Genomic DNA, 20,578 nt, shown 5'->3' on the forward strand with positions numbered 1-20,578 from the left:
TTAGGGACATCTTAGAGGATGGAAGTATAACCTTTATACCATGCTTAACTTCAAGGACTTTATGGTTTTCATTGCTGATGAGAATGCAAGTAGATGCCCATTCCGAACATTGGAATGCTCTTAAAGTTCTCCATCAGAGACTGGTTTATCATCAGAATCCCCTATTTTACTAATGAATGGTGTGGATATTGATCAAGTTTTGCTAACTAGAGGGCTTTCTTACATTCTGTTTGGTCATCAGTGTCAGAACTTAGTAGAAGAGCACAAAGGATGCATGCTATTACTGCCTCTTGGGCTAGCTAGCTAATGCTTCACCAGACAATCTAGCTACAGTTGATATGTTGTCATCAATCCATGCTTTAAAATTTAATTAAGTGCTTGCCCTCCAAGCCCTTGTCCATCCTCTTTTTGTTCACAAAGTGTTTAAACTTGTCTCTCAATCTTAATCAATTAGTTTTACTATATTATTTGTCTCGCTCTTTTATTAAACTTTGCTCAGGTAGTCGCCTTCAGTTCCCACTGAAAATAAATAATCTATTTCCTACTTACCATATGTTTTCCCTCAGTGTAGGAGAATGGCTATAGGCATTCAATGGGAACTTTACTTTGAAAAATGATATGAAGACGATGTTGAATATAATCATATTTGATTGATTTTTTATGATTTGTATTCAACTTTGACTGTTGCTGTAGAGTACTTTTATTGGATTGCTTGTTATCTGTGGCTCTTCTAGAGAGTTTACATATGGTAAAAAGCTGCATTTTGCAAAACATGGAGATGCCTCATACATGCAAAGCATGCGCTCTACCACTGAGCTATATCCCCTATGAGCTGCTATAGTTTTATACAAAAGTGATTGCAGCTTTATTTTTCACTATAAATTTACTACTTTTCAGTGTTATTAGAGACATCTTAGAGGATGGAAGTATAACCATTATACCATGCTTGACTTCAAGGACTTTATGGTTTTCATGGCTGATGAGAATGCAAGGAGATGCCCATTCCAAACATTGGAATGCTCTTAAAGTTCTCCATCAGAGACTGGTTTATCATCGGAATCCCCTACTTTTACTAATGAATGGTGTAGATATTGATCAAGTTTTGCTAACTAGAGGGCATTCTTACATTCTATTTGGTCATCAGTGTCAGAATTTAGCAGAAGGGCACAAAGGATGCATGCTATGACTGCCTCTTGTGAATTGCTAACTAATGCTTCACCAGACAATCTATCTAGAGTTGATATGTTGTCATCATTCCATGCTTTGAAATTTCATTAAGTGCTTGCCCTCCAAGCCCTTGTCCATCCTCTTTCTGTTCACAAAGTGTTTGAACTTGTCTCTCAATCTTAATCAATTAGTTTTACTATATTATTTGTCTCACTCTTTTATTAAACTTTGCTCAGGTAGTCGCCTTCAGTTCCCACTGAAAATAAAAAAAACTATTCCCTACTTTCCATATGTTTTCCCTCAGTGTAGGAGAATGGCAATAGGCATTCAATGGGAACTTTACTTTGAAAAATGCTATGAAGAAGATGTTGAAAATAATCATATTTGATTGATTTTTTATGATTTGTATTCAACTTTGACTATTACTGAAGATTACTTTTATTGGTTTGCTTGTTATCTGTGGCTCTTCTAGAGTGTTTACATATGGTAAAAAGCTGTATTTTGCAAAACATGGAGATGCCTGGGATTGAACCCGGGGCCTCCTACATGCAAAGCACTGAGCTACATCCCCTTAGAGCTGCTATTTTCTTATGCAAAAGTGATTGCAGCTTTACATTTCACTAGAGATTTACTACTTTTCAGTGTTATTAGGGACATCTTAGAGGATGGAAGTATAACCATTATACCATGCTTGACTTCAAGGACTTTATGGTTTTCATGGCTGATGAGAATGCAAGGAGATGCCCATTCCGAACATTGGAATGCTCTTAAAGTTCTCCATCAGAGACTGGTTTATCATCAGAATCCCCTACTTTTACTAATGAATGGTGTAGATATTGATCAAGTTTTGCTAACTAGAGGGCTTTCTTACATTCTGTTGGTCATCAGTGTCAGAATTTAGTAGAAGGGCACAAAGGATGCATGCTATGACTGCCACTTGGGCATTGCTAACTAATGCTTCACCAGACAATCTATCTAGAGTTGATATGTTGTCATCATTCCATGCTTTGAAATTTCATTAAGTGCTTGCCCTCCAAGCCCTTGTCCATCCTCTTTTTGTTCACAAAGTGTTTAAACTTGTCTCTCAATCTTAATCAATTAGTTTTACTATATTATTTGTCTCGCTCTTTTATTAAACTTTGCTCAGGTAGTCGCCTTCAGTTCCCACTGAAAATAAAAAAAACTATTCCCTACTTTCCATATGTTTTCCCTCAGTGTAGGAGAATGGCAATAGGCATTCAATGGGAACTTTACTTTGAAAAATGCTATGAAGAAGATGTTGAAAATAATCATATTTGATTGATTTTTTATGATTTGTATTCAACTTTGACTATTACTGAAGATTACTTTTATTGGTTTGCTTGTTATCTGTGGCTCTTCTAGAGTGTTTACATATGGTAAAAAGCTGTATTTTGCAAAACATGGAGATGCCTGGGATTGAACCCGGGGCCTCCTACATGCAAAGCACTGAGCTACATCCCCTTAGAGCTGCTATTTTCTTATGCAAAAGTGATTGCAGCTTTACATTTCACTAGAGATTTACTACTTTTCAGTGTTATTAGGGACATCTTAGAGGATGGAAGTATAACCATTATACCATGCTTGACTTCAAGGACTTTATGGTTTTCATGGCTGATGAGAATGCAAGGAGATGCCCATTCCGAACATTGGAATGCTCTTAAAGTTCTCCATCAGAGACTGGTTTATCATCAGAATCCCCTACTTTTACTAATGAATGGTGTAGATATTGATCAAGTTTTGCTAACTAGAGGGCTTTCTTACATTCTGTTGGTCATCAGTGTCAGAATTTAGTAGAAGGGCACAAAGGATGCATGCTATGACTGCCACTTGGGCATTGCTAACTAATGCTTCACCAGACAATCTATCTAGAGTTGATATGTTGTCATCATTCCATGCTTTGAAATTTCATTAAGTGCTTGCCCTCCAAGCCCTTGTCCATCCTCTTTTTGTTCACAAAGTGTTTAAACTTGTCTCTCAATCTTAATCAATTAGTTTTACTATATTATTTGTCTCGCTCTTTTATTAAACTTTGCTCAGGTAGTCGCCTTCAGTTCCCACTGAAAATAAAAAATCTATTTCCTACTTACCATATGTTTTCCCTCAGTGTAGGAGAATGTCTATAGGCATTCAATGGGAACTTTACTTTGAAAAATGGTATGAAGACGATGTTGAATATAATCATGTTTGATTGATTTTTTATGATTTGTATTCAACTTTGACTGTTGCTGTAGAGTACTTTTATTGGATTGCTTGTTATCTGTGGCTCTTCTAGAGAGTTTACATATGGTAAAAAGCTGCATTTTGCAAAACATGGAGATGCCGGGGATTGAACCCGGGGCCTCATACATGCAAAGCATGCGCTCTACCACTGAGCTACATCCCCTATGAGCCGCTATACTATTATACAAAAGTGATTGCAGCTTTACATTTCACTAGAGATTTACTACTTTTCAGTGTTATTAGGGACATCTTAGAGGATGTAAGTATAACCATTATACCATGCTTGACTTCAAGGACTTTATGGTTTTCATGGCTGATGAGAATGCAAGGAGATGCCCATTCCAAACATTGGAATGCTCTTAAAGTTCTCCATCAGAGACTGGTTTGTCATCAGAAAACCCTACTTTTTCTAATGAATGGTGTGGATATTGATCAAGTTTTGCTAACTAGAGGGCTTTCTTACATTCTGTTTGGTCATCAGTGTCAGAACTTAGTAGAAGGGCACAAAGGATGCATGCTATGACTGCCTCTTGGGCATTGCTAACTAATGCTTCACCAGACAATATATCTAGAGTTGATATGTTGTCATCATTCCATGCTTTGAAATTTCATTAAGTGCTTGCCCTCCGAGCCCATGTCCATCCTCTTTTTGTTCACAAAGTGTTTGAACTTGTCTCTCAATCTTAATCAATTAGTTTTACTATATTATTTGTCTCGCTCTTTTATTAAACTTTGCTCAGGTAGTAGCCTTCAGTTCCCACTGAAAATAAATAATCTATTTCCTACTTACCATATGTTTTCCCTCAGTGTAGGAGAATGGCTATAGGCATTCAATGGGAACTTTACTTTGAAAAATGGTATGAAGACGATGTTGAATATAATCATATTTGATTGATTTTTTATGATTTGTATTCAACTTTGACTGTTGCTGTAGAGTACTTTTATTGGATTGCTTGTTATCTGTGTCTCTTCTAGAGAGTTTACATATGGTAAAAAGCTGCATTTTGCAAAACATGGAGATGCCTGGGATTGAACCCGGGGCCTCCTACATGCAAAGCACTGAGCTACATCCCCTTAGAGCTGCTATTTTCTTATGCAAATGTGATTGCAGCTTTACATTTCACTAGAGATTTACTACTTTTCAGTGTTATTAGGGACATCTTAGAGGATGGAAGTATAACCATTATACCATGCTTGACTTCAAGGACTTTATGGTTTTCATGGCTGATGAGAATGCAAGGAGATGCCCATTCTGAACATTGGAATGCTCTTAAAGTTCTCCATCAGAGACTGGTTTATCATCAGAATCCCCTACTTTTACTAATGAATGGTGTAGATATTGATCAAGTTTTGCTAACTAGAGGGCTTTCTTACATTCTGTTTGGTCATCAGTGTCAGAATTTAGTAGAAGGGCACAAAGGATGCATGCTATGACTGCCTCTTGGGCATTGCTAACTAATGCTTCACCAGACAATCTATCTAGAGTTGATATGTTGTCATCATTCCATGCTTTGAAATTTCATTAAGGGCTTGCCCTCCAAGCCCTTGTCCATCCTCTTTCTGTTCACAAAGTGTTTAAACTTGTCTCTCAATCTTAATCAATTAGTTTTACTATATTATTTGTCTCACTCTTTTATTAAACTTTGCTCAGGTAGTCGCCTTCAGTTCCCACTGAAAATAAAAAAAACTATTCCCTACTTTCCATATGTTTTCCCTCAGTGTAGGAGAATGGCAATAGGCATTTAATGGGAACTTTTCTTTGAAAAATGGTATGAAGAAGATGTTGAAAATAATCATATTTGATTGATTTTTTATGATTTGTATTCAACTTTGACTATTGCTGTAGATTACTTTTATTGGTTTGCTTGTTATCTGTGTCTCTTCTAGAGAGTTTACATATGGTAAAAAGCTGTATTTTGCAAAACATGGAGATGCCTGGGATTGAACCCGGGGCCTCCTACATGCAAAGCACTGAGCTACATCCCCTTAGAGCTGCTATTTTCTTATGCAAAAGTGATTGCAGCTTTACATTTCACTAGAGATTTACTACTTTTCAGTGTTATTAGGGACATCTTAGAGGATGGAAGTATAACCATTATACCATGCTTGACTTCAAGGACTTTATGGTTTTCATGGCTGATGAGAATGCAAGGAGATGCCCATTCCGAACATTGGAATGCTCTTAAAGTTCTCCATCAGAGACTGGTTTATCATCAGAATCCCCTACTTTTACTAATGAATGGTGTAGATATTGATCAAGTTTTGCTAACTAGAGGGCTTTCTTACATTCTGTTGGTCATCAGTGTCAGAATTTAGTAGAAGGGCACAAAGGATGCATGCTATGACTGCCTCTTGGGCATTGCTAACTAATGCTTCACCAGACAATCTATCTAGAGTTGATATGTTGTCATCATTCCATGCTTTGAAATTTCATTAAGTGCTTGCCCTCCAAGCCCTTGTCCATCCTCTTTTTGTTCACAAAGTGTTTAAACTTGTCTCTCAATCTTAATCAATTAGTTTTACTATATTATTTGTCTCGCTCTTTTATTAAACTTTGCTCAGGTAGTCGCCTTCAGTTCCCACTGAAAATAAAAAATCTATTTCCTACTTACCATATGTTTTCCCTCAGTGTAGGAGAATGGCAATAGGCATTCAATGGGAACTTTACTTTGAAAAATGCTATGAAGACGATGTTGAATATAATCATATTTGATTGATTTTTTATGATTTGTATTCAACTTTGACTGTTGCTGTAGAGTACTTTTATTGGATTGCTTGTTATCTGTGGCTCTTCTAGAGAGTTTACATATGGTAAAAAGCTGCATTTTGCAAAACATGGAGATGTCGGGGATTGAACCCGGGGCCTCATACATGCAAAGCATGCGCTCTACCACTGAGCTACATCCCCTATGAGCTGCTATATTTTTATACATAAGTGATTGCAGCTTTACATTTCACTAGAGATTTACTACTTTTCATTGTTATTAGGGACATCTTAGAGGATGGAAGTATAACCATTATACCATGCTTGACTTCAAGGACTTTATGGTTTTCATGGCAGATGAGAATGCAAGGAGATGCCCATTCCAAACATTGGAATGCTCTTAAAGTTCTCCATCAGAGACTGGTTTGTCATCAGAATACCCTACTTTTTCTAATGAATGGTGTGGATATTGATCAAGTTTTGCTAACTAGAGGGCTTTCTTACATTCTGTTTGGTCATCAGTGTCAGAACTTAGTAGAAGGGCACAAAGGATGCATGCTATGACTGCCTCTTGGGCATTGCTAACTAATGCTTCACCAGACAATCTATCTAGAGTTGATATGTTGTCATCATTCCATGCTTTGGAATTTCATTAAGTGCTTGCCCTCCAAGCCCATGTCCATCCTCTTTTTGTTCACAAAGTGTTTGAACTTGTCTCTCAATCTTAATCAATTAGTTTTACTATATTATTTGTCTCGCACTTTTATTAAACTTTGCTCAGGTAGTAGCCTTCAGTTCCCACTGAAAATAAATAATCTATTTCCTACTTACCATATGTTTTCCCTCAGTGTAGGAGAATGGCTATAGGCATTCAATGGGAACTTTACTTTGAAAAATGGTATGAAGACGATGTTGAATATAATCATATTTGATTGATTTTTTATGATTTGTATTCAACTTTGACTGTTGCTGTAGAGTACTTTTATTGGATTGCTTGTTATCTGTGGCTCTTCTAGAGAGTTTACATATGGTAAAAAGCTGCATTTTGCAAAACATGGAGATGCCTCATACATGCAAAGCATGCGCTCTACCACTGAGCTATATCCCCTATGAGCTGCTATAGTTTTATACAAAAGTGATTGCAGCTTTATTTTTCACTATAAATTTACTACTTTTCAGTGTTATTAGAGACATCTTAGAGGATGGAAGTATAACCATTATACCATGCTTGACTTCAAGGACTTTATGGTTTTCATGGCTGATGAGAATGCAAGGAGATGCCCATTCCAAACATTGGAATGCTCTTAAAGTTCTCCATCAGAGACTGGTTTATCATCAGAATCCCCTACTTTTACTAATGAATGGTGTAGATATTGATCAAGTTTTGCTAACTAGAGGGCATTCTTACATTCTATTTGGTCATCAGTGTCAGAATTTAGCAGAAGGGCACAAAGGATGCATGCTATGACTGCCTCTTGTGAATTGCTAACTAATGCTTCACCAGACAATCTATCTAGAGTTGATATGTTGTCATCATTCCATGCTTTGAAATTTCATTAAGTGCTTGCCCTCCAAGCCCTTGTCCATCCTCTTTCTGTTCACAAAGTGTTTGAACTTGTCTCTCAATCTTAATCAATTAGTTTTACTATATTATTTGTCTCACTCTTTTATTAAACTTTGCTCAGGTAGTCGCCTTCAGTTCCCACTGAAAATAAAAAAAACTATTCCCTACTTTCCATATGTTTTCCCTCAGTGTAGGAGAATGGCAATAGGCATTCAATGGGAACTTTACTTTGAAAAATGCTATGAAGAAGATGTTGAAAATAATCATATTTGATTGATTTTTTATGATTTGTATTCAACTTTGACTATTGCTGTAGATTACTTTTATTGGTTTGCTTGTTATCTGTGGCTCTTCTAGAGTGTTTACATATGGTAAAAAGCTGTATTTTGCAAAACATGGAGATGCCTGGGATTGAACCCGGGGCCTCCTACATGCAAAGCACTGAGCTACATCCCCTTAGAGCTGCTATTTTCTTATGCAAAAGTGATTGCAGCTTTACATTTCACTAGAGATTTACTACTTTTCAGTGTTATTAGGGACATCTTAGAGGATGGAAGTATAACCATTATACCATGCTTGACTTCAAGGACTTTATGGTTTTCATGGCTGATGAGAATGCAAGGAGATGCCCATTCCGAACATTGGAATGCTCTTAAAGTTCTCCATCAGAGACTGGTTTATCATCAGAATCCCCTACTTTTACTAATGAATGGTGTAGATATTGATCAAGTTTTGCTAACTAGAGGGCTTTCTTACATACTGTTGGTCATCAGTGTCAGAATTTAGTAGAAGGGCACAAAGGATGCATGCTATGACTGCCACTTGGGCATTGCTAACTAATGCTTCACCAGACAATCTATCTAGAGTTGATATGTTGTCATCATTCCATGCTTTGAAATTTCATTAAGTGCTTGCCCTCCAAGCCCTTGTCCATCCTCTTTTTGTTCACAAAGTGTTTAAACTTGTCTCTCAATCTTAATCAATTAGTTTTACTATATTATTTGTCTCGCTCTTTTATTAAACTTTGCTCAGGTAGTCGCCTTCAGTTCCCACTGAAAATAAAAAATCTATTTCCTACTTACCATATGTTTTCCCTCAGTGTAGGAGAATGGCTATAGGCATTCAATGGGAACTTTACTTTGAAAAATGGTATGAAGACGATGTTGAATATAATCATGTTTGATTGATTTTTTATGATTTGTATTCAACTTTGACTGTTGCTGTAGAGTACTTTTATTGGATTGCTTGTTATCTGTGGCTCTTCTAGAGAGTTTACATATGGTAAAAAGCTGCATTTTGCAAAACATGGAGATGCCGGGGATTGAACCCGGGGCCTCATACATGCAAAGCATGCGCTCTACCACTGAGCTACATCCCCTATGAGCCGCTATACTATTATACAAAAGTGATTGCAGCTTTACATTTCACTAGAGATTTACTACTTTTCAGTGTTATTAGGGACATCTTAGAGGATGTAAGTATAACCATTATACCATGCTTGACTTCAAGGACTTTATGGTTTTCATGGCTGATGAGAATGCAAGGAGATGCCCATTCCAAACATTGGAATGCTCTTAAAGTTCTCCATCAGAGACTGGTTTGTCATTAGAATACCCTACTTTTTCTAATGAATGGTGTGGATATTGATCAAGTTTTGCTAACTAGAGGGCTTTCTTACATTCTGTTTGGTCATCAGTGTCAGAACTTAGTAGAAGGGCACAAAGGATGCATGCTATGACTGCCTCTTGGGCATTGCTAACTAATGCTTCACCAGACAATATATCTAGAGTTGATATGTTGTCATCATTCCATGCTTTGAAATTTCATTAAGTGCTTGCCCTCCGAGCCCATGTCCATCCTCTTTTTGTTCACAAAGTGCTTGAACTTGTCTCTCAATCTTAATCAATTAGTTTTACTATATTATTTGTCTCGCTCTTTTATTAAACTTTGCTCAGGTAGTAGCCTTCAGTTCCCACTGAAAATAAATAATCTATTTCCTACTTACCATATGTTTTCCCTCAGTGTAGGAGAATGGCTATAGGCATTCAATGGGAACTTTACTTTGAAAAATGGTATGAAGACGATGTTGAATATAATCATATTTGATTGATTTTTTATGATTTGTATTCAACTTTGACTGTTGCTGTAGAGTACTTTTATTGGATTGCTTGTTATCTGTGTCTCTTCTAGAGAGTTTACATATGGTAAAAAGCTGCATTTTGCAAAATATGGAGATGCCTGGGATTGAACCCGGGGCCTCCTACATGCAAAGCACTGAGCTACATCCCCTTAGAGCTGCTATTTTCTTATGCAAAAGTGATTGCAGCTTTACATTTCACTAGAGATTTACTACTTTTCAGTGTTATTAGGGACATCTTAGAGGATGGAAGTATAACCATTATACCATGCTTGACTTCAAGGACTTTATGGTTTTCATGGCTGATGAGAATGCAAGGAGATGCCCATTCTGAACATTGGAATGCTCTTAAAGTTCTCCATCAGAGACTGGTTTATCATCAGAATCCCCTACTTTTACTAATGAATGGTGTAGATATTGATCAAGTTTTGCTAACTAGAGGGCTTTCTTACATTCTGTTTGGTCATCAGTGTCAGAATTTAGTAGAAGGGCACAAAGGATGCATGCTATGACTGCCTCTTGGGCATTGCTAACTAATGCTTCACCAGACAATCTATCTAGAGTTGATATGTTGTCATCATTCCATGCTTTGAAATTTCATTAAGGGCTTGCCCTCCAAGCCCTTGTCCATCCTCTTTCTGTTCACAAAGTGTTTAAACTTGTCTCTCAATCTTAATCAATTAGTTTTACTATATTATTTGTCTCACTCTTTTATTAAACTTTGCTCAGGTAGTCGCCGTCAGTTCCCACTGAAAATAAAAAAAACTATTCCCTACTTTCCATATGTTTTCCCTCAGTGTAGGAGAATGGCAATAGGCATTTAATGGGAACTTTTCTTTGAAAAATGGTATGAAGAAGATGTTGAAAATAATCATATTTGATTGATTTTTTATGATTTGTATTCAACTTTGACTATTGCTGTAGATTACTTTTATTGGTTTGCTTGTTATCTGTGTCTCTTCTAGAGAGTTTACATATGGTAAAAAGCTGTATTTTGCAAAACATGGAGATGCCTGGGATTGAACCCGGGGCCTCCTACATGCAAAGCACTGAGCTACATCCCCTTAGAGCTGCTATTTTCTTATGCAAAAGTGATTGCAGCTTTACATTTCACTAGAGATTTACTACTTTTCAGTGTTATTAGGGACATCTTAGAGGATGGAAGTATAACCATTATACCATGCTTGACTTCAAGGACTTTATGGTTTTCATGGCTGATGAGAATGCAAGGAGATGCCCATTCCGAACATTGGAATGCTCTTAAAGTTCTCCATCAGAGACTGGTTTATCATCAGAATCCCCTACTTTTACTAATGAATGGTGTAGATATTGATCAAGTTTTGCTAACTAGAGGGCTTTCTTACATTCTGTTGGTCATCAGTGTCAGAATTTAGTAGAAGGGCACAAAGGATGCATGCTATGACTGCCTCTTGGGCATTGCTAACTAATGCTTCACCAGACAATCTATCTAGAGTTGATATGTTGTCATCATTCCATGCTTTGAAATTTCATTAAGTGCTTGCCCTCCAAGCCCTTGTCCATCCTCTTTTTGTTCACAAAGTGTTTAAACTTGTCTCTCAATCTTAATCAATTAGTTTTACTATATTATTTGTCTCGCTCTTTTATTAAACTTTGCTCAGGTAGTCGCCTTCAGTTCCCACTGAAAATAAAAAATCTATTTCCTACTTACCATATGTTTTCCCTCAGTGTAGGAGAATGGCAATAGGCATTCAATGGGAACTTTACTTTGAAAAATGCTATGAAGACGATGTTGAATATAATCATATTTGATTGATTTTTTATGATTTGTATTCAACTTTGACTGTTGCTGTAGAGTACTTTTATTGGATTGCTTGTTATCTGTGGCTCTTCTAGAGAGTTTACATATGGTAAAAAGCTGTATTTTGCAAAACATGGAGATGTCGGGGATTGAACCCGGGGCCTCATACATGCAAAGCATGCGCTCTACCACTGAGCTACATCCCCTATGAGCTGCTATATTTTTATACAAAAGTGATTGCAGCTTTACATTTCACTAGAGATTTACTACTTTTCAGTGTTATTAGGGACATCTTAGAGGATGGAAGTATAACCATTATACCATGCTTGACTTCAAGGACTTTATGGTTTTCATGGCAGATGAGAATGCAAGGAGATGCCCATTCCAAACATTGGAATGCTCTTAAAGTTCTCCATCAGAGACTGGTTTGTCATCAGAATACCCTACTTTTTCTAATGAATGGTGTGGATATTGATCAAGTTTTGCTAACTAGAGGGCTTTCTTACATTCTGTTTGGTCATCAGTGTCAGAACTTAGTAGAAGGGCACAAAGGATGCATGCTATGACTGCCTCTTGGGCATTGCTAACTAATGCTTCACCAGACAATCTATCTAGAGTTGATATGTTGTCATCATTCCATGCTTTGGAATTTCATTAAGTGCTTGCCCTCCAAGCCCATGTCCATCCTCTTTTTGTTCACAAAGTGTTTGAACTTGTCTCTCAATCTTAATCAATTAGTTTTACTATATTATTTGTCTCGCACTTTTATTAAACTTTGCTCAGGTAGTAGCCTTCAGTTCCCACTGAAAATAAATAATCTATTTCCTACTTACCATATGTTTTCCCTCAGTGTAGGAGAATGGCTATAGGCAATCAATGGGAACTTTACTTTGAAAAATGGTATGAAGACGATGTTGAATATAATCATATTTGATTGATTTTTTATGATTTGTATTCAACTTTGACTGTTGCTGTAGAGTACTTTTATTGGATTGCTTGTTATCTGTGGCTCTTCTAGAGAGTTTACATATGGTAAAAAGCTGCATTTTGCAAAACATGGAGATGCCAGAGATTGAGCCCGGGGCCTCATACATGCAAAGCATGCGCTCTACCACTGAGCTACATCCCCTATGAGCTGCTATATTTTTATACAGAAGTGATTGCAGCTTTACTTTTCACTAGAAATTTACTACTTTTCAGTGTTATTAGAGACATCTTAGAGGACGGAAGTATAACCATTATACCATGCTTGACTTCAAGGACTTTATGGTTTTCATGGCTGATGAGAATGCAAGGAGATGCCCATTCCGAACATTGGAATGCTCTTAAAGTTCTCCATCAGAGACTGGTTTATCATCAGAATCCCCTACTTTTACTAATGAATGGTGTAGATATTGATCAAGTTTTGCTAACTAGAGGGCATTCTTACATTCTATTTGGTCATCAGTGTCAGAATTTAGCAGAAGGGCACAAAGGATGCATGCTATGACTGCCTCTTGGGCATTGCTAACTAATGCTTCACCAGACAATCTATCTAGAGTTGATATGTTGTCATCATTCCATGCTTTGAAATTTCATTAAGTGCTTGCCCTCCAAGCCCTTGTGCATCCTCTTTCTGTTCACAAAGTGTTTGAACTTGTCTCTCAATCTTAATCAATTAGTTTTACTATATTATTTGTCTCACTCTTTTATTAAACTTTGCTCAGGTAGTCGCCTTCAGTTCCCACTGAAAATAAAAAAAACTATTCCCTACTTTCCATATGTTTTCCCTCAGTGTAGGAGAATGGCAATAGGCATTCAATGGGAACTTTACTTTGAAAAATGCTATGAAGAAGATGTTGAAAATAATCATATTTGATTGATTTTTTATGATTTGTATTCAACTTTGACTATTGCTGTAGATTACTTTTATTGGTTTGCTTGTTATCTGTGGCTCTTCTAGAGTGTTTACATATGGTAAAAAGCTGTATTTTGCAAAACATGGAGATGCCTGGGATTGAACCCGGGGCCTCCTACATGCAAAGCACTGAGCTACATCCCCTTAGAGCTGCTATTTTCTTATGCAAAAGTGATTGCAGCTTTACATTTCACTAGAGATTTACTACTTTTCAGTGTTATTAGGGACATCTTAGAGGATGGAAGTATAACCATTATACAATGCTTGACTTCAAGGACTTTATGGTTTTCATGGCTGATGAGAATGCAAGGAGATGCCCATTCCGAACATTGGAATGCTCTTAAAGTTCTCCATCAGAGACTGGTTTATCATCAGAATCCCCTACTTTTACTAATGAATGGTGTAGATATTGATCAAGTTTTGCTAACTAGAGGGCTTTCTTACATTCTGTTGGTCATCAGTGTCAGAATTTAGTAGAAGGGCACAAAGGATGCATGCTATGACTGCCACTTGGGCATTGCTAACTAATGCTTCACCAGACAATCTATCTAGAGTTGATATGTTGTCATCATTCCATGCTTTGAAATTTCATTAAGTGCTTGCCCTCCAAGCCCTTGTCCATCCTCTTTTTGTTCACAAAGTGTTTAAACTTGTCTCTCAATCTTAATCAATTAGTTTTACTATATTATTTGTCTCGCTCTTTTATTAAACTTTGCTCAGGTAGTCGCCTTCAGTTCCCACTGAAAATAAAAAATCTATTTCCTACTTACCATATGTTTTCCCTCAGTGTAGGAGAATGGCTATAGGCATTCAATGGGAACTTTACTTTGAAAAATGGTATGAAGACGATGTTGAATATAATCATATTTGATTGATTTTTTATGATTTGTATTCAACTTTGACTGTTGCTGTAGAGTACTTTTATTGGATTGCTTGTTATCTGTGGCTCTTCTAGAGAGTTTACATATGGTAAAAATCTGCATTTTGCACAACATGGAGATGCCAGGGATTGAACCCGGGGCCTCATACATGCAAAGCATGCGCTCTACCACTGAGCTACATCCCCTATGAGATGCTATATTTTATACAAAAGTGATTGCAGCTTTACATTTCACTAGAGATTTACTACTTTTCAGTGTTATTAGGGACATCTTAGAGGATGGAAGTATAACCATTATACCATGCTAGCCTTCAAGGACTTTATGGTTTTCATTGCTGATGAGAATGCAAGGAGATGCCCATTCCAAACATTGGAATGCTCTTAAAGTTCTCCATCAGAGACTGGTTTGTCATCAGAATACCCTACTTTTTCTAATGAATGGTGTAGATATTGATCAAGTTTTGCTAACTAGAGGGCTTTCTTACATTCTGTTTGGTCATCAGTGTCAGAACTTAGTAGAAGGGCACAAAGGATGCATGCTATGACTGCCTCTTGGGCATTGCTAACTAATGCTTCACCAGACAATCTATCTAGAGTTGATATGTTGTCATCATTCCATGCTTTGAAATTTCATTAAGTGCTTGCCCTCCATGCCCAAGTCCATCCTCTTTTTGTTCACAAAGTGTTTGAACTTGTCTCTCAATCTTAATCAATTAGTTTTACTATATTATTTGTCTCGCTCTTTTATTAAACTTTGCTCAGGTAGTAGCCTTCAGTTCCCACTGAAAATAAATAATCTATTTCTTACTTACCATATGTTTTCCCTCAGTGTAGGAGAATGGCTATAGGCATTCAATGGGAACTTTACTTTGAAAAATGGTATGAAGACGATGTTGAATATAATCATATTTGATTGATTTTTTATGATTTGTATTCAACTTTGACTGTTGCTGTAGAGTACTTTTATTGGATTGCTTGTTATCAGTGGCTCTTCTAGAGAGTTTACATATGGTAAAAAGCTGCATTTTGCAAAACATGGAGATGCCAGAGATTGAACCCGGGGCCTCATACATGCAAAGCATGCGCTCTACCATTGAGCTACATCCCCTATGAGCTGCTATATTTTTATACAAAAGTGATTGCAGCTTTACTTTTCACTAGAAATTTACTACTTTTCAGTGTTATTAGAGACATCTTAGAGGATGGAAGTATAACCATTATACCATGCTTGACTTCAAGGACTTTATGGTTTTCATGGCTGATGAGAATGCAAGGAGATGCCCATTCCAAACATTGGAATGCTCTTAAAGTTCTCAATCAGAGACTGGTTTATCATCAGAATCCCCTACTTTTACTAATGAATGGTGTAGATATTGATCAAGTTTTGCTAACTAGAGGGCTTTCTTACATTCTGTTTGGTCATCAGTGTCAGAATTTAGTAGAAGGGCACAAAGGATGCATGCTATAACTGCCTCTTGGGCATTGCTAACTAATGCTTCACCAGACAATCTATCTAGAGTTGATATGTTGTCATCATTCCATGCTTTGAAATTTCATTAAGTGCTTGCCCTCCAAGCCCTTGTCCATCCTCTTTCTGTTCACAAAGTGTTTGAACTTGTCTCTCAATCTTAATCAATTAGTTTTACTATATCATTTGTCTCACTCTTTTATTAAACTTTGCTCAGGTAGTCGCCTTCAGTTCCCACTGAAAATAAAAAAAACTATTTCCTACTTTCCATATGTTTTCCCTCAGTGTAGGAGAATGGCAATAGGCATTCAATGGGAACTTTACTTTGAAAAATGCTATGAAGAAGATGTTGAAAATAATCATATTTGATTGATTTTTTATGATTTGTATTCAACTTTGACTATTGCTGTAGATTACTTTTATTGGTTTGCTTGTTATCTGTGGCTCTTCTAGAGTGTTTACATATGGTAAAAAGCTGTATTTTGCAAAACATGGAGATGCCTGGGATTGAACCCGGGGCCTCCTACATGCAAAGCACTGAGCTACATCCCCTTAGAGCTGCTATTTTCTTATGCAAAAGTGATTGCAGCTTTACATTTCACTAGAGATTTACTACTTTTCAGTGTTATTAGGGACATCTTAGAGGATGGAAGTATAACCATTATACCATGCTAGCCTTCAAGGACTTTATGGTTTTCATTGCTGATGAGAATGCAAGGAGATGCCCATTCCAAACATTGGAATGCTCTTAAAGTTCTCCATCAGAGACTGGTTTGTCATCAGAATACCCTACTTTTTCTAATGAATGGTGTAGATATTGATCAAGTTTTGCTAACTAGAGGGCTTTCTTACATTCTGTTTGGTCATCAGTGTCAGAACTTAGTAGAAGGGCACAAAGGATGCATGCTATGACTGCCTCTTGGGCATTGCTAACTAATGCTTCACCAGACAATCTATCTAGAGTTGATATGTTGTCATCATTCCATGCTTTGAAATTTCATTAAGTGCTTGCCCTCCATGCCCAAGTCCATCCTCTTTTTGTTCACAAAGTGTTTGAACTTGTCTCTCAATCTTAATCAATTAGTTTTACTATATTATTTGTCTCGCTCTTTTATTAAACTTTGCTCAGGTAGTAGCCTTCAGTTCCCACTGAAAATAAATAATCTATTTCTTACTTACCATATGTTTTCCCTCAGTGTAGGAGAATGGCTATAGGCATTCAATGGGAACTTTACTTTGAAAAATGGTATGAAGACGATGTTGAATATAATCATATTTGATTGATTTTTTATGATTTGTATTCAACTTTGACTGTTGCTGTAGAGTACTTTTATTGGATTGCTTGTTATCAGTGGCTCTTCTAGAGAGTTTACATATGGTAAAAAGCTGCATTTTGCAAAACATGGAGATGCCAGAGATTGAACCCGGGGCCTCATACATGCAAAGCATGCGCTCTACCATTGAGCTACATCCCCTATGAGCTGCTATATTTTTATACAAAAGTGATTGCAGCTTTACTTTTCACTAGAAATTTACTACTTTTCAGTGTTATTAGAGACATCTTAGAGGATGGAAGTATAACCATTATACCATGCTTGACTTCAAGGACTTTATGGTTTTCATGGCTGATGAGAATGCAAGGAGATGCCCATTCCAAACATTGGAATGCTCTTAAAGTTCTCAATCAGAGACTGGTTTATCATCAGAATCCCCTACTTTTACTAATGAATGGTGTAGATATTGATCAAGTTTTGCTAACTAGAGGGCTTTCTTACATTCTGTTTGGTCATCAGTGTCAGAATTTAGTAGAAGGGCACAAAGGATGCATGCTATAACTGCCTCTTGGGCATTGCTAACTAATGCTTCACCAGACAATCTATCTAGAGTTGATATGTTGTCATCATTCCATGCTTTGAAATTTCATTAAGTGCTTGCCCTCCAAGCCCTTGTCCATCCTCTTTCTGTTCACAAAGTGTTTGAACTTGTCTCTCAATCTTAATCAATTAGTTTTACTATATCATTTGTCTCACTCTTTTATTAAACTTTGCTCAGGTAGTCGCCTTCAGTTCCCACTGAAAATAAAAAAAACTATTTCCTACTTTCCATATGTTTTCCCTCAGTGTAGGAGAATGGCAATAGGCATTCAATGGGAACTTTACTTTGAAAAATGCTATGAAGAAGATGTTGAAAATAATCAAATTTGATTGATTTTTTATGATTTGTATTCAACTTTGACTATTGCTGTAGATTACTTTTATTGGTTTGCTTGTTATCTGTGTCTCTTCTAGAGAGTTTACATATGGTAAAAAGCTGTATTTTGCAAAACATGGAGATGCCTGGGATTGAACCCGGGGCCTCCTACATGCAAAGCACTGAGCTACATCCCCTTAGAGCTGCTATTTTCTTATGCAAAAGTGATTGCAGCTTTACATTTCACTAGAGATTTACTACTTTTCAGTGTTATTAGGGACATCTTAGAGGATGGAAGTATAACCATTATACCATGCTTGACTTCAAGGACTTTATGGTTTTCATGGCTGATGAGAATGCAAGGAGATGCCCATTCCGAACATTGGAATGCTCTTAAAGTTCTCCATCAGAGACTGGTTTATCATCAGAATCCCCTACTTTTACTAATGAATGGTGTAGATATTGATCAAGTTTTGCTAACTAGAGGGCTTTCTTACATTCTGTTGGTCATCAGTGTCAGAATTTATTAGAAGGGCACAAAGGATGCATGCTATGACTGCCTCTTGGGCATTGCTAACTAATGCTTCACCAGACAATCTATCTAGAGTTGATATGTTGTCATCATTCCATGCTTTGAAATTTCATTAAGTGCTTGCCCTCCAAGCCCTTGTCCATCCTCTTTTTTGTTCACAAAGTGTTTAAACTTGTCTCTCAATCTTAATCAATTAGTTTTACTATATTATTTGTCTCGCTCTTTTATTAAACTTTGCTCAGGTAGTCGCCTTCAGTTCCCACTGAAAATAAAAAATCTATTTCCTACTTACCATATGTTTTCCCTCAGTGTAGGAGAATGGCTATAGGCATTCAATGGGAACTTTACTTTGAAAAATGATATGAAGACGATGTTGAATATAATCATGTTTGATTGATTTTTTATGATTTGTATTCAACTTTGACTGTTGCTGTAGAGTACTTTTATTGGATTGCTTGTTATCTGTGGCTCTTCTAGAGAGTTTACATATGGTAAAAAGCTGCCTTTTGCAAAACATGGAGATGCCGGGGATTGAACCCGGGGCCTCATACATGCAAAGCATGCGCTCTACCACTGAGCTACATCCCCTATGAGCCGCTATACTATTATACAAAAGTGATTGCAGCTTTACATTTCACTAGAGATTTACTACTTTTCAGTGTTATTAGGGACATCTTAGAGGATGTAAGTATAACCATTATACCATGCTTGACTTCAAGGACTTTATGGTTTTCATGGCTGATGAGAATGCAAGGAGATGCCCATTCCAAACATTGGAATGCTCTTAAAGTTCTCCATCAGAGACTGGTTTGTCATCAGAATACCCTACTTTTTCTAATGAATGGTGTGGATATTGATCAAGTTTTGCTAACTAGAGGGCTTTCTTACATTCTGTTTGGTCATCAGTGTCAGAACTTAGTAGAAGGGCACAAAGGATGCATGCTATGACTGCCTCTTGGGCATTGCTAACTAATGCTTCACCAGACAATATATCTAGAGTTGATATGTTGTCATCATTCCATGCTTTGAAATTTCATTAAGTGCTTGCCCTCCGAGCCCATGTCCATCCTCTTTTTGTTCACAAAGTGTTTGAACTTGTCTCTCAATCTTAATCAATTAGTTTTACTATATTATTTGTCTCGCTCTTTTATTAAACTTTGCTCAGGTAGTAGCCTTCAGTTCCCACTGAAAATAAATAATCTATTTCCTACTTACCATATGTTTTCCCTCAGTGTAGGAGAATGGCTATAGGCATTCAATGGGAACTTTACTTTGAAAAATGATATGAAGACGATGTTGAATATAATCATATTTGATTGATTTTTTATGATTTGTATTCAACTTTGACTGTTGCTGTAGAGTACTTTTATTGGATTGCTTGTTATCTGTGTCTCTTCTAGAGAGTTTACATATGGTAAAAAGCTGTATTTTGCAAAACATGGAGATGCCTGGGATTGAACCCGGGGCCTCCTACATGCAAAGCACTGAGCTACATCCCCTTAGAGCTGCTATTTTCTTATGCAAAAGTGATTGCAGCTTTACATTTCACTAGAGATTTACTACTTTTCAGTGTTATTAGGGACATCTTAGAGGATGGAAGTATAACCATTATACCATGCTTGACTTCAAGGACTTTATGGTTTTCATGGCTGATGAGAATGCAAGGAGATGCCCATTCTGAACATTGGAATGCTCTTAAAGTTCTCCATCAGAGACTGGTTTATCATCAGAATCCCCTACTTTTACTAATGAATGGTGTAGATATTGATCAAGTTTTGCTAACTAGAGGGCTTTCTTACATTCTGTTTGGTCATCAGTGTCAGAATTTAGTAGAAGGGCACAAAGGATGCATGCTATGACTGCCTCTTGGGCATTGCTAACTAATGCTTCACCAGACAATCTATCTAGAGTTGATATGTTGTCATCATTCCATGCTTTGAAATTTCATTAAGGGCTTGCCCTCCAAGCCCTTGTCCATCCTCTTTCTGTTCACAAAGTGTTTAAACTTGTCTCTCAAT

General features: G+C 36.9%; 9 non-coding genes across 9 annotated transcripts; all 9 read right to left on the reverse strand.

Moving 5' to 3' along the window:
- Positions 1-3,499: 3,499 nt before the first annotated feature.
- On the reverse strand, positions 3,500-3,571 carry TRNAA-UGC (transfer RNA alanine (anticodon UGC)). Its single transcript has one exon. It is a non-coding gene; the product is annotated as a tRNA-Ala (tRNA).
- A 2,673-nt stretch (positions 3,572-6,244) lies between these two features.
- On the reverse strand, positions 6,245-6,316 carry TRNAA-UGC (transfer RNA alanine (anticodon UGC)). Its single transcript has one exon. It is a non-coding gene; the product is annotated as a tRNA-Ala (tRNA).
- Positions 6,317-8,982: 2,666 nt separating this feature from the next.
- On the reverse strand, positions 8,983-9,054 carry TRNAA-UGC (transfer RNA alanine (anticodon UGC)). Its single transcript has one exon. It is a non-coding gene; the product is annotated as a tRNA-Ala (tRNA).
- A 2,673-nt stretch (positions 9,055-11,727) lies between these two features.
- TRNAA-UGC (transfer RNA alanine (anticodon UGC)) lies at positions 11,728-11,799 on the reverse strand. The gene has a single exon. It is a non-coding gene; the product is annotated as a tRNA-Ala (tRNA).
- An 851-nt stretch (positions 11,800-12,650) lies between these two features.
- On the reverse strand, positions 12,651-12,722 carry TRNAA-UGC (transfer RNA alanine (anticodon UGC)). Its single transcript has one exon. It is a non-coding gene; the product is annotated as a tRNA-Ala (tRNA).
- A 1,762-nt stretch (positions 12,723-14,484) lies between these two features.
- Positions 14,485-14,556, reverse strand: TRNAA-UGC (transfer RNA alanine (anticodon UGC)). Its single transcript has one exon. It is a non-coding gene; the product is annotated as a tRNA-Ala (tRNA).
- Positions 14,557-15,406: 850 nt separating this feature from the next.
- Positions 15,407-15,478, reverse strand: TRNAA-UGC (transfer RNA alanine (anticodon UGC)). The gene has a single exon. It is a non-coding gene; the product is annotated as a tRNA-Ala (tRNA).
- A 1,763-nt stretch (positions 15,479-17,241) lies between these two features.
- Positions 17,242-17,313, reverse strand: TRNAA-UGC (transfer RNA alanine (anticodon UGC)). Its single transcript has one exon. It is a non-coding gene; the product is annotated as a tRNA-Ala (tRNA).
- Positions 17,314-19,076: 1,763 nt separating this feature from the next.
- On the reverse strand, positions 19,077-19,148 carry TRNAA-UGC (transfer RNA alanine (anticodon UGC)). Its single transcript has one exon. It is a non-coding gene; the product is annotated as a tRNA-Ala (tRNA).
- Positions 19,149-20,578: the final 1,430 nt, after the last annotated feature.

Source organism: Taudactylus pleione, unplaced genomic scaffold (assembly GCF_031769625.1).
Source record: "Taudactylus pleione unplaced genomic scaffold, aTauple2 ptg000070l, whole genome shotgun sequence".
Lineage (NCBI taxonomy): Eukaryota > Metazoa > Chordata > Amphibia > Anura > Myobatrachidae > Taudactylus > Taudactylus pleione.